At 38.0% G+C, this 13,689-nt stretch overlaps 1 long non-coding RNA gene across 1 annotated transcript in view; it reads right to left on the minus strand.

Annotated features, from left to right (window-relative positions):
* Positions 1-4,257: 4,257 nt before the first annotated feature.
* LOC130257814 (uncharacterized) overlaps positions 4,258-13,689 on the minus strand; it is a 30,621-nt gene continuing 21,189 nt past the window's right edge. Inside the window, exon 5 of the long non-coding RNA XR_008841387.1 lies at positions 4,258-4,830. This is a non-coding gene — a long non-coding RNA (uncharacterized LOC130257814). The remainder of the gene's footprint in view (positions 4,831-13,689) is intronic.

Raw genomic sequence — 13,689 nt, forward strand, 5'->3', positions numbered from 1 at the left:
GTAATTTCCTTTTGTTTAATGTTTCTATTCCAAGATGTCTGAGACTCAGGAGAAGAAACTGAGGCAACCTAGGATGTAAGAAATCACATTACACTGACTAAGCCTGTGATACCAAAAAGCATTCAAGGGAATGCCCACTTCTCTTGCCTTTTCCAACAGCAGATGGCTGTTTTGAAAAGAGCTCTGTGAGCTCATCATTGCAGGGGGACAACTTCTACACCAAGTCACCTAGTGTTACCAGAATCTTAGTAATAACTTTTTCATTAACACACACACATTTCTAGTCTAAATCTACTTATTTTAGTACCTTCTTAACTAGAGGCCATTTGGCCTTCTATTCAGTTCTTGTTCACCTTTACTTATTTTCCACGAGTTTTAGAGGATTCTAAGTATTTTGCTTTACTACAAATCTCATTTCTTCCTCATTTACCATATTCCCATGAACTTTAATTTACTGAAACAAATGAAGACCCTTGTGGAATATGCCCCGAATTTCACAGAGGAATGCTGTCACAATGGAAAGACACATTCTTTTCCAAGTCAAAATTCAAGTTAGTTTGGACTGATAGTCAATGCGGTGACCTCAAAGTTTTGTCAGACACAACGTTAGACAAACTTGCATTAAACTAATGCCCAGCATCAAGAGTTTAAACAGTCTGAAGTTGAATGTAATGAAAATCTGATGGCTTCCAGGAGGGATAAGTGTGGGGCTGGGAGCACAGATTCAATTCAGATGCTTATATGCATGATATGCATGAAAGTCATTGGGTAGGCTGAGATGTTTTGACTAGACAGGCATCTGATTAGTCTCCTTCGTGTAAATTTAACTTAACCTTGTCCTGAAGTATGGATGCAAATCAAAATAAATAGCCACCTCTTTGGAAAGAAATAGCAAAGCAGTAAAACTTTCAAGAGCCTCTTTGAAGCTCTGAATTTTGATTGTTTGAACTTTTATATTACTTAATAGTGATAACTTTTATAACAAAAGGAATTCTAACTACTGTTATTTCTTCTATTTCAGCATAACAGATCACATAACTGTTCTTGGGTTTCCAAATATAAGCAAGTGGCTACTTATAGGATTAAATGGATATAAGGGATATGTATATTCACATCCACTTACAGTCTATTTCCAGTGACCCACAACAGTGTGTTAATAACAAACATTCTTCATTCAATCCTACAAAATTTCTGCATGTATTACTATGCTTAACACAGCACTTAAGGTTTGATGTATTATTGTTGCTTTAAAATTAAAATTATTATTTTTATTTTTACTTCTAGCTCCTTAAAAACCTCAACATAAATACTTTTGTCATCCCTCCTGCACACCCACTCTTGCTGATTTGTGGATCACTTAAAAATATTTAAATGTTCTTTAAATCATCCACCCTTTTCTGTCCTCTAATAACTACACTCAGATGTGTAGAAGCCACATTAGGTAGGGTTTTTAACCTGACCTTGAAATAACATCAATTTCTAACCATACTAACACAAGAGGAACTAGAGAAGTAATTTTACTTCTGTGTATGTGACTAGTAGCACACAGTTTTATGCATAGAAAAGAGCAAAAATCATCCAGGAATGTGAAAAAATAATGAGAACCCTAAAAAGCTCAACCTGTTTCACTTTTTCTTAAAACAAACAACCAACCAAAAAATATTGAGAAGTAACTTGATTACAGGGAAAAAGCACCTTCCTGGGGAGAAAATAGTGAGTCCTAAAGAGCTCTTTAATCCATCAGAGAAGGCATAACAAGAATCAATGACTAGAAGCTGAAGGCAAACAAATGCAAATGAAATAAGGTAGAAAATTTTTAGCAGCAGGCATGATTACTACTTGTATTATCCTAGTACCTGGAAGCCAAATAGTGGATTGGTGCTCTGTTAGGTGCTGGTAAAAAATCTCAACCACAAACCAAAAGAAGACACCCAAAACAGAGAAAAAAAAAATCCGTGATCTCTGCCAAAAGGTTACAAAAAGCACAAAAGATGAAGTAACATAATAAATCAGTGATAATAATATCTTATATGACAGGCAGCAGTTTCAGGCCATGGTTTCACAATACAAAGTGTTGAACTGAGATACACACTTGAGGTGATTCTGCCTATCTAGACTGTTTTGTCCCATTCCCACCATTTCTCTACAGCTATGAAATGTTGAAGACTGATCCTTATTTAAAAAAAACAATACTAAAAAAATACTAAAAAATACTAAATCAGGGTTTTCATTTTTATTTTGCAACAAAATGCCAGTGAATACTTTTGCAAGTATTTTGATTTTTATGAATTTCAGTGAATGGGTTGACCAAATTTTCCCTAACAGTATCCCCACCAGTTCTTTTTATAGGAACCTGCTGCATTACTTGTGAGAAAAGACTGCATATCCCAGAGGAAAACATGCAAAAGCAAAGTATGAGATTGTTTTGTTTTCCTCATTGCAAGTCACTAGGCTTGGTGACCAAATCTCAGGCACCATCCATAGATAAAGCAGACACCAACATAAACTGAAACTCAGACCATGGTCTGGCAAGATTTCTCTGGAAAAAACTTAATGTGCTACCAAATTCTAACATAAAAGATAACAAGACAAGCTTATGTTCCCAACACAATTGTTCTGGCACTGAAGCCTACACACCATCCTTGGTAGCTCACAAACACAGCAGGCCACTACAGTTTAAATGGGAAGAAGATTAAAAGGGTAAGCCAAGAGCAGCATTTTCAATTATTAAAGTTTTTTGGGAGATCAAGGATCAGAAGGATAGCCCCTGAAATTCATTGTGGAGAGAACTGGGAGCACCTCCTCTTATTTTTCAACAGGAAAACATAGGGGAAAAGCCCACCTTTGATTTCTGTTTCTTCACTTAAATTATTGACAGACTACAGCAACACCTGCATTGTTTACTGCACTGAGAAGCTCTGGAGGAGCTAATTTTTCAGAATGAGAATGCTGAAGAGAAAACAAAAGCTAAAGAGCTGGGGTCAACACTCCACAAATAGTCCCTGAGACTTGGAAGCAAATTGGATATATCCATGGTGTTAAGCACCCATCCTTTTTCCTTCCCTCCCTCCCTGGAGGTGGCTGATGTTCCAAGTTTCACTGAACTGAATATTCACATATTCACATGCTAGACAGAGAATCGGTTAGAACCAGTTCTAAAAGCTTTCATTTTTCTCTTGTTCCTTGTTAAAAATACTTCAAGCTATAGCTATAGTAAGTGACTTTAAAAGAACACTGCTTCATTGCAAAGTTTAAACACTTAACAGCCTTACTCTTTGGCCTTGTGCACTGTGCTGAATTCTTCCACGGGGCTGCAGCCACTCTGTGTGTGCAGGACACGGCTCAGGAAGTGAATCAGGCTGTGCATCAAATTAGATTATTTATTGGTTGGTATACGTGTTGCCTTCAGGAGTTATCCTGAGAACAAGACAGACAACTACAGGAAGAGAGCAATGGGCATGTGGTTAAGGCAGTTGAATGCCACACAGAACACTCAGTTCTGCCTCTGCCTTCACTGCAGCCCCAGTGAGCAAGGACCAAGTCAGACCTCACACCCTGGCAGATGGCCAAACAACCTCACCTTCCTCATTTTCTGGGAGTCCCAACAGAAACACCTTGGGCCTTTCACATAGAAATGCAAAGCACAGGATGATAATGGAAGGTTTGGGTCTTGAGGGAAAAATGGAGCCGGAGGCACAAGGTTAAAAGGCAGGAGAATCCATTTAGTATCATTGACTTTAGTAGCGACTAAACAAGTGGCTCAGTTTTCTCCTTGGTCTAACAGAACAATGGTGCTTTTCTGTTCTGGGAATATGCAAAAATTCACCAAATACTGTGAAGCTCCTTAATATCATTGCAATAAGCCTACAAAAACAAAAAAAGTTTTTCTGATTCTCTGTATAGAAAGGAAGTTTTGGATCTTTTAATCTCCTAAGTATCGTACACTGCTACATACTTGCTTTAAAAATATATACAGTATAAATACTAACATGTATAGAGATAGAACACATCTATTTCTCCTCTCACACTCTATTTGTGATTGCACTCTATATGTGATTTTTCAAAGTCCTGTCTATAGCTTCTATCAGGGCTATAACTTTAGTATTCAGTAAAACTGCAGTATGGAATAGGACAGGGAACAGCACTCATTGTCAACAAAAGGTATTCACTGGCTCACAAAAAAAATAAAAAATATCTTCACTCTGTTGATGTTGTGTAACCACAGCCATAGGAATAGAAAAGCAACAGGAGAGCTAATAAAAGGTAATGTCTTTTCCTGCTTATTTTATTACATCACAGTATCATCATATTGAAAGCTTTCAGTAATACGAGGCTACCAAGTTTGCAAAATAAAATATTTTTATCCAGCAAGAAATAAACAAATTTACTTATAATAACCTGAACAGTTTCAACAGTTACTCTGACTTAAAAATCTGAGTTAAGAGAAATACCACAACGATTGAAAACACAGGTGATGATCTCCATTTTAGGAAGAAAGCCACTAAATGTAAAAATCTAACACAACAATCAGAGCAATCTTGATGTTCAGGCACACAACAGAATAGAAATATTTTAACAATGTCTGTCAACATCCCAAACACTGAACACTACTTAAGTGGATGTGCATGAGACTTAAAGACATCACCATTTTAAAGGATAATTTCCATCATTTTAGAAGCAAATAGACAGGAGAACAAAATAGAAATTTAGGTTCAGGCCTACAATCAAATCTTCAGAGTGAGAACTTGCAGTCACCAGAGTCCCAGGAACTTCATCAGGCCCCCAGGCTATCGAGCTCCATTTAAACAAATCCAGTTGCAGGACTAGGTCCTAAATATGTAAAGAGGAAAAGAATGAAATCAGGTAACACAGCACACAGCTCTAATTAAAGAGACACTAAACTAATCACAGAAAAATAATCTCAGTGCCTAGACCATTACAAGATCTCTGTTTTTACCCTAAAATGCTTCAGCTACAGCAAAGGCTGTACACCAAGAGATTTATAGAGCATTAATTGATCACAGCACATTCCCCTTCAGGCAAACACAAGTACCTGCAGTGTGTTTGCTCACCTCCTGTGTGCTGCTGCTTTTTTATTGATATATGTAATTTGTTTTATTATTTTTAATAAAATAAATAAAAAGTTTTTTAAGGAAACTCACAGATATGCAAGGCAGATGAGATTTCCAAAATTTGTGAAGAAAGGAAATGTGTTTGTTTTTTTAGAACTGGTGTTTGCTCAGGACAGATAACAAAACCTTTACTACTACTTTGATATTGAATTCCCAGTTATATCCCACATGTATGTCTGAAACTGGCACATAGTAAAGAGTCTACAACACCCGACTTTAAATACAGTGTCAGATTTTGGTTATTTTATCTCCAGAGAGTTACAGCCTCAAACCTGGGGTTACTCTGTAGGCACACAGGGACCTGGGGGGAAGATGCAGCCAGCAGGGCTCAGCCTTGTGCAGTCAGAGGTCCCAGTCCCAGGGCCCAGTATGTCCATGGGGTATGTTTGCTCAATGAATTAATGATTTCACAAATTTTTAACAAGCAGAGTAATTTACTGCCTTATCTGGCTATCACTGCTCTTTCTTAGAACAACCTGAAACCATTGATGGGCCATTAATACAAAATTCCTTGCCAGAGTTACATTTCCAAAGAAAGGCAGGTTTAAATCTCTTTCCCTGAAGCTTTATCTTTTTAATCTTTTAACCTAAGACAACCCTTCTTCTTGCTCTTGCAAAACATACATTAACAGTTTAGATTTCCACACGTAGCAGAAATTTATTAAAAAACAAAAAACAACAAAAAAAAAGCTGTTTGGATTTTTTCTTCAGGTAATGCCTACTTGATACTAAAGCAGCCTTATCTCTGGTTTAAGTCAGAAAAGCCTAGAAACAGTTTTAATTCACACCTGTTTGCTATCATGTCCACACAACTTCACACCACTGGGAAGTTAGCCAAGAGCAAATGTATTTCCTCTGTCCTTCCTCAACCTGTGAGTTCTGGTACATGTTGAAGGGGGAAGGACAAATGACTGCTGGTATGGGACCTGGCTATGAAATTCCCAAGCAAACTGAAAGCTTCCACCTCCTGGAGGGAATTATTATATCATCAGGCAGAATCAGAATAAGGAACAGAATCAATTAATTATTACTGAAATACTATGGAGTATTGCTATTAGAAGACTTGATTTCATAATTTAATTGTAAGGAAATTACTGTATCTGTGTTCACCATTACTAGAAACCAAATGAAAAGATCAGTGCCTTCCCAGCAAATGCAAAATACATCTTTTCATGCTAGGCACCCCACTGTGACATTACAAATCAAACTCAACAATTAATGCCCAGTCCTTTGTGGCAGGTGGGGAAATATTCTATGCAATATTATGTGGGAAGCAGTTGTAGGAGTGAAGAGCATCAAATAATAAATAACACAATTTTGAGGATAGATCTTTACAATTTTTCCTATGAGTGATTTAACTGTTGGTGACACACACAAAGTTGCACAGCTATACCATCACCCTGCCTATTGCTCACACATGTAACTCTACCATCACCTTGCATCCCAAAGAGATTCCAAATCCCAAGATTCATATTCATAATTTGCAGATATTTTCAATGCAACATTTTCAAGATGGTATTTTTCTTAATCCTCCCAATCAGCTCAAATATTCAATCAGGTTAATCATCATCATCATGTTTTGATTCAGCAAGATTTTGCTCTCTGCTTTTTGATTCAGCAACATTTTTTTCATTCTGCTTTTGACAAACACAGCCAAATATCACACACATTCACTGAGAGAACTGCTGCAAAGACCCCTATCCTAGTCAAGCACTTTGAGAACACATCACTGTCTCCCTGGCTACTTCTGCAGCATCTAGCACTTGTCTTCACTTTCAAGGTACATCCTTGCTTATCACTATCACACCTATTGCTCCTTAATCTTTGTCAGGAAAACAGCTGTGGTTTGCTCATGTTTGAAACCAGGCCCATTTTCATAAAGTGTTAAGCTGAAAAGACCATTAGATCATAGTGTCTAATTTGATTATTATGTTGGGTTTGGCTAAAACACTTTAAAAACCCTCTACTTTTACTGCTAAAAAAAACCCCAAAATTCAGGGATGTTTCTTGTTTCTCTTCCCTTCCTATCTCCCACTTGCCATTCAGTGTCAGGAGTCCAGTTTCCAACTCCTCTCACACCCACATGCTGTATTTTCAAACAAACCTCTTGTGCCTTTTTCTGTCTTGCACCTTACACTTTATGGAAACTCCCTTAAATATCTGAAAACACACTGCATTACTGTTGTTCAAAGCTTTCTCTGAAATCTAGCTTACTAACATGCCCCTACAGCCCCTATGAGCAAAATGTGTGATAAGTAGTTATATACACATCACCTGTTTTCAAATGTCTAAAGTAAGCAAGAGTGGGATGTAGGAGACAGATCCTACCCTACAGTAAATAGAGAGAGGCCCCTTGAGAGAGATTTGGTTGAAGGAACTCCTGAAACACTGCAAAATGTCCTGTGAAGGAGTGTCTGCATATGCTGTGGAAATGGCCTAAAGAAATCAGTCTTTTGATTTAGTTACATGAGTTGGATCTCTAAAGTATGAATGTTCCCCCTGACTACTAGTATTTCATTCCTCCTCTGTGCATATTTTCTACTTTCAACTCTATTATATTTACATTGCTAAGATTTAAAATTGCAGATATTCTTTACAGCACATGTCTGCATGATGCAAAGCACTATAGGAACTAGTTATTTTACAATTATACAAACACAGTCTTACAATGCTATACAGTATTTCATTAAACAGATCCTGATCATGCAATTATCATAGCATTATGCACATACGCCTGGTGGATGATGCACAGCTCTGTGCACTAACTTCAACTGTGGTATTTACTAAAGTCCTCAATCCTATAATAAAGACCTGGAATGTGTTCATGGCAGGCACCAGCTTTTTTCTCCCCACTGTGAATCATGGGCAAACCCAAAACAAATCAACATAGCTAAAAAGCAGAGAAGGGAGAATAGGAATATTAGGAAGAATCAGGATATCACCAAGAATTTATTCACATAAAGGGTGATCAGACATTGGAATGGGCTGCATAAACAGTAATCAGAAATCATAGCAGGCACCATGTAAAAATGAAAATAGAATAGAACAACTGCTACTGGTGATGATCTAGTTCTTGCTCTAGATAACAGAAAAAATTCTTTCAAAGCCCAAAGTAAGAGAAAAACATCTCCTGAAGCCAATCAACAAAAAAATGAGGACACAGTCAGTCATAGAACAAAATCTGATCAAAATCTAACCAGGAAAAATATTGAATTAAATTATTTGATTTCATTACAATAAATGTCATTAATAGCAAAGAGTTAACCGCAAAATGCTGAAAAGGACATATTTGGTCCTGTATTATGGTACAGTCATTAATAATTCAGTAACTGGAGCAAGTATCATGGCATAAAATCTGCAGTTATTTCAGTTACTCAGAATCAAGGAAAATTATTAATTTAACCAAAATTACTAAGTCGACCTCAGAAACATTAGATCAAGTTTAAATTATGACAGATTGATAGATAACAGGCACATATTAAAATAAACCCATTAAAAAAACCAGTCTGTGTTTTAAGAGGTTTCAAATTAAAGACACAACTGTAAGGAACTTACAGCAATAAAACTCGATGTGTTAGGCAAGGGGAGGGTAACAGTTACCTACAAAGATTCCAGATTAAATGTTAGTGACTAACATCAATTTGTCTCCCATAGATTTAATTTACTCACAGTCTTATGTTTGCTTACTCACAAGCACAAACACTTATCTGTTTACAAGTTTGGCCAAGATAACTTACATGAAAAACAAAAGACAAGGGCCACAAGCTATAAAGTCCTTTCCCCATTTCAGGAGTTATTTTAATTATCTATATCAATTAGACAGGTTATAGGATTATAAAATAATTTGGTTTTGAGGGGACCTTAAAGATGACCTAGTTCCAACCCTCTCTGCCATGGGTAAGAACACCTTTCACTGGACCAGGTGCTTGAAGATCCACCCAACGTGGCCTTGAACACCTCCAGGGATGGGGCATTCACAACTTCTCTGGGAAACTTGTTCCAGTACCCTCATCACACTCACAGTAAAGAATTACTTCCTAACATCTAATTTAACGCTATTTCCTTTCAGTTTGAAGCCATTAACCCTTGTCCTACCCCTACATGCCAGTGTCACATGCAAGGGGGTGGTAGGATTCCACCTGTTTAATGGAAGTCAATCATTAGATCAGTTATCCCCTAATGGGAAAACACTCCAGTTGCTTTGGTCTCAGGAAGGAACCAGGGCCCACTTCAGCAGTTTAGTGAAAAATCTCCATTCAACACACCACTACAATCAAAATTAAAATAATAAAACAGACAGCTTAAACAATGCAAGACAATTAGAAGAAAACCATTCTAATAAGATGATAAAAATCAGTGCTATGACCTTACCAGAAAAAAAAAAAAACCTCATATGAGGTACAGGTCACACTTTCTCCAAAAAGATACCAAAGATATGGGCAGGGTTCAAGTGTGAACAGTAATAAACAAAGAAAAGATCCTATGAAGAGAAATTAGAAAGTTTCAAATACAGAATATTATGCATGGACATGTAAAGTAATTGCTCTAGAGAGGTCAGATCACACATTTGTATGCTTGCTATCTTACAACACAAGAAAATATACAAAGAAATACTGGAAGTGTGGAAAATTCAAAACTGAGAAGAGATATTTTTTTCACATCTTTTATAACCCATTCATATCAATTATCATGGAAATTCAGTTATTAATCTAAATACAGTGTCGCTATCAATGACAATATAAATTAAATGTTACTACACAGAGAAATCAGGAAGCAACTTACTTGTAGCTAACATCAGCTGAAGCATTAGGAGGTATTTACTAGTCAAATGGGGAAACTGTATTATGGTTTAAGCAAATATGATAATCCCTATGTAAAAAATATAAATTTAAAAAAGGAATAGCAACTTGATTTCAATATTGATATTTTACAATCTCACAGTAACTTCCTACAGTTTGCATTAAATACTATTAATAGCTCATTAACAACAGTAGTTGTGTTTAGAAGGTTTTGAAACAACTAAAGTTTGGACACATTGAGCTTTTATGTGAGCAGTAAAGGCAAATACATGAAAAATTAAAAACAGCATGATGAACTTGTTTACTCCCTCACTGCAGGTTCTATCTAAAATATATTTTTCCTAATTTCCAATCACAGCCAGTTTCCTATAACCTCTATATGTCTATGTTTCAAAGACCTGATATTGAACAGTGTTCCCTTTATCACTTTATAAAATGATTATTTGAACAAGGATTCTCATCACAAATCTTTCTAACCAGCATCCAAAAACTGACTACTTACCATTCACCCACAGACAAGCAAGCTAGAATTAGCTAAAGCACTGAATCCTGAGCAAGCCACAACTATACTGCTTGGTTATCTTGGTAAGATTGTCTTGGTTTAGTTTGAACTGCACACTGCACACACTAAGACCCACACTCCCCCGTTGTATTAGCAATTACAAAAATATTTATAACATTATAACCTATATAAAACATATAACATTTAATTTTTTATCAGAAAGCAGCCTCTTAATTGTATTAGGATAGGCATGGTAAAAATGAAAAGAGAGCACAAGTATGTGGCTTCATATATTTTGGTTGATTTTTTTCCATCATATCTGGGAAGGTAAAGAGAATATTATATTGTCTGGAGGTGGGGGAGCAGGAGAGGCTGCCAGCACCGTCAATGCAAGGTTGGGCTTAGTCAGAGGCTGGGTCAGGTAAACAGGGCAGAAGTAAAAGGCTAAAGCATCACACAGTGCAACAGACATTAAAAGTGAAGACTCATACGTCAATAACATAGAGAGCACAAAGAACCAGAAAGATTGCCTGGGAACACGTTCTTGGATAGAGAGAATACAGCCTGTACTAGGACACAAGAAACTGAGAGATTTAAAGAGTTACATGAACTTCATGTGGTGATACTTGAGTGTAGGCTCTGGTTCTGGTAGAGAAGGGAATTTCAGTCCACGGGCAGCTGGGGGTCTGAGAAAACCTTACTGCCAGCAATGACAGGAAAGCTGTCTGGAATAAAAACAATGCAACAGGCTGCAGAAAGGCTGTCTAAAATTTCTGAAACCCAAATGGCAACATCATCTGTGTTCTGAAAGCAGCAGGCCATTCACCACCAGGATACTAAGAACATAAAAATTATTCTCCTTGGGTAACTTCCTCTGTCTTGCTGTTTTCATGGGCTGTGTATTTGAGTGCAAGAACTGTCACTCGGCACATTTACCTTTCGGTTGTGCAGTTTCTACCTGTAATCATTTTAATAACACATCCCATTAACAAATCCATCACTTTCTTAAATAAAAGGGACATTTTGCTTTTCTAAAGCTTTTATATGCTTGATGGTATGATCTGAATGTACATAATTTGAAATATACCCCTTTGGATATTTACCTGCAAAGTTGCCCCATGCTTTTTTCCTTTTAAGTAGAAGGTGGGCAAGAGCAATAAACTAAACTCATGGGAGAAAAGGTGTAAACTTACTTCATTTAGATGTAAAGGAATTTCTTGTTAAGGACAATTCTTTGCTCATTCCAACAGTACCAAAGCTATTTATTTGGTAATAAACAGTACCAAAGCTATTTATTTGGTAATAAGAGTTTCTGGACTGAAACAGACATTTCTGAACTTGTTGTTGATGATTAATGTACAGTTTAAAGAGCCATTACTTTGTGACAGGCACTACAGAAGCCAAGTGTCAGATAATATATCAACTCCTGCTCCACTCTAATTCTAATTTAATGGTTAGAACTCTTATTCTTACGGTCTTGTTTCAAATATTACACTACAAAGAGTTCAGCAGGATACATAGTAGCTGCTGTAACAGTCCCGTAGTAGGCATTAAATTCGACATTAGCCAAAGCACGTCTTTGAACGTGAACACGTGCCACGATCCCTTGCATGACCACTGAAGGAAGAGCTAAGTTTCTGCTGTAAACGAACAAAGAAAGCTGATATGAACCGGCGGGCAAAGGTCCCTGCAGCCCCGGCTGCCGCCGCTCCCCGGGACGGACGGGGGACAGAGCGAGGCACGACCCGGGTCCTAACGCCGGCAGCCCGGGCAGCAGCCTCTCGCTGGAGGCACCATCCCAATGGAGAAGCGTCTGCCTCGAGGACACATCGCACGGGGAACCCTGAGGCCACTTGGATGTGCGACACGGTCCGTGTGCCGCTGACTGGCAGGGCTGAGCACTGACACTGGTGAAACCACCTCCCTCCCCGAGAGAGCAACACCGAAGGATTCCACGGGAAAAGGAAGAGGACGGGACCAGCAGCCCCTGACATCGATGCTCCTTCTGTACTTGTAAGAAACCCGGATTTGCTCATCAAAACTCAGCCCCCGAGCTTTACCTGAGAGCTGCTCATCTTCACCACGCAGTACAGGAACAGAAGAAACGCTTTGGAACAGGTGGGAAAGTGAGAGAGCAGGACTAAAACTGTACATGCTGCAGAGCACGATTCCAGGATCTCTCCTGGCAAACAAAGAAAGGCTCTTGACAAGCCAAAGAGCAGGAAGAGAGGAGACTGAGAGAAGTCCAGCAAGGTAGCTTTTACACCTGTACATATGGAATACACCAGCACACCCACTTTCTGGCTTGCTGATGTTACTGTGGTCTATTAAAAGCAAATGAAGCTGTACAACATCACCACCCTCTGCACCTTCACACCATTCTTTCAAACACATTAGCCTGGCCACTGAAGTAATTTCTGAAGTATTTTCACTTTGCTACCTCCTTCTTCTTGCCTATACATCAACACCACTTGAAGACTGAACAGTAGAACTGTTATAACTTTATGTTTTAATACCATTTTAGTGAGACATCCTTAAGTGACCTGAGGTGACTTGGTCTGGGCATGCTGCAAACAGGATTGAAATAGTTGCTTTTATTGCCTTCCAGTGTTTCCTGTGGAATTGCGATCGATTTTGCTAGCAGTTACACATACACACACATTTCATTAATGTGCCTAGTCTTGCTGCCAAAGCTGAGAAGGGACAGGACAGACAAGCTCTCCATCAGTGAAAGCAGAGTTAGCTGAGCAGTGACAGCCTCCTCACTAAAACAAGCAGGGACACAGGCAGAAAAAGCTGCACCCAATGTACAGCCATGAGTAAAGCTGAGTGAAAAATTTATACTAAAGAGTGGTCTTCCCATAAATGTATCTGTTTGCTTTGGCATAAACTCCTCCACTGCATACTATGCATGACAGAACAGGACCATTATTTAAAAGCCAAAATGCCTGACTTGTGATATGTTTTATCTATCCTGTCACAGCAATCTGTCTTACTCCTATCAAAACCACAAAACAAAACCACAGAACACAAATTCTGGCACCATACACATACTTCCACTGCATGAATCAATGCAGGCTTAGAGTTTTCATGGCACATGAAAAACGTCCAAACGTCCAAAAGACACAAAACAATATAAAAAAAGTTTTATTTCGTATACTTTTCAAAACCTGTGAGTGTGAGTGCACATCTCTTTCCCTATTGCAGATACTAAAGAGCCTGCTGCTAGCAACATTCTGATGTGAAGCTTCTGTAA

Source organism: Oenanthe melanoleuca, chromosome 1 (genome assembly GCF_029582105.1).
Source record: "Oenanthe melanoleuca isolate GR-GAL-2019-014 chromosome 1, OMel1.0, whole genome shotgun sequence".
NCBI lineage: Eukaryota > Metazoa > Chordata > Aves > Passeriformes > Muscicapidae > Oenanthe > Oenanthe melanoleuca.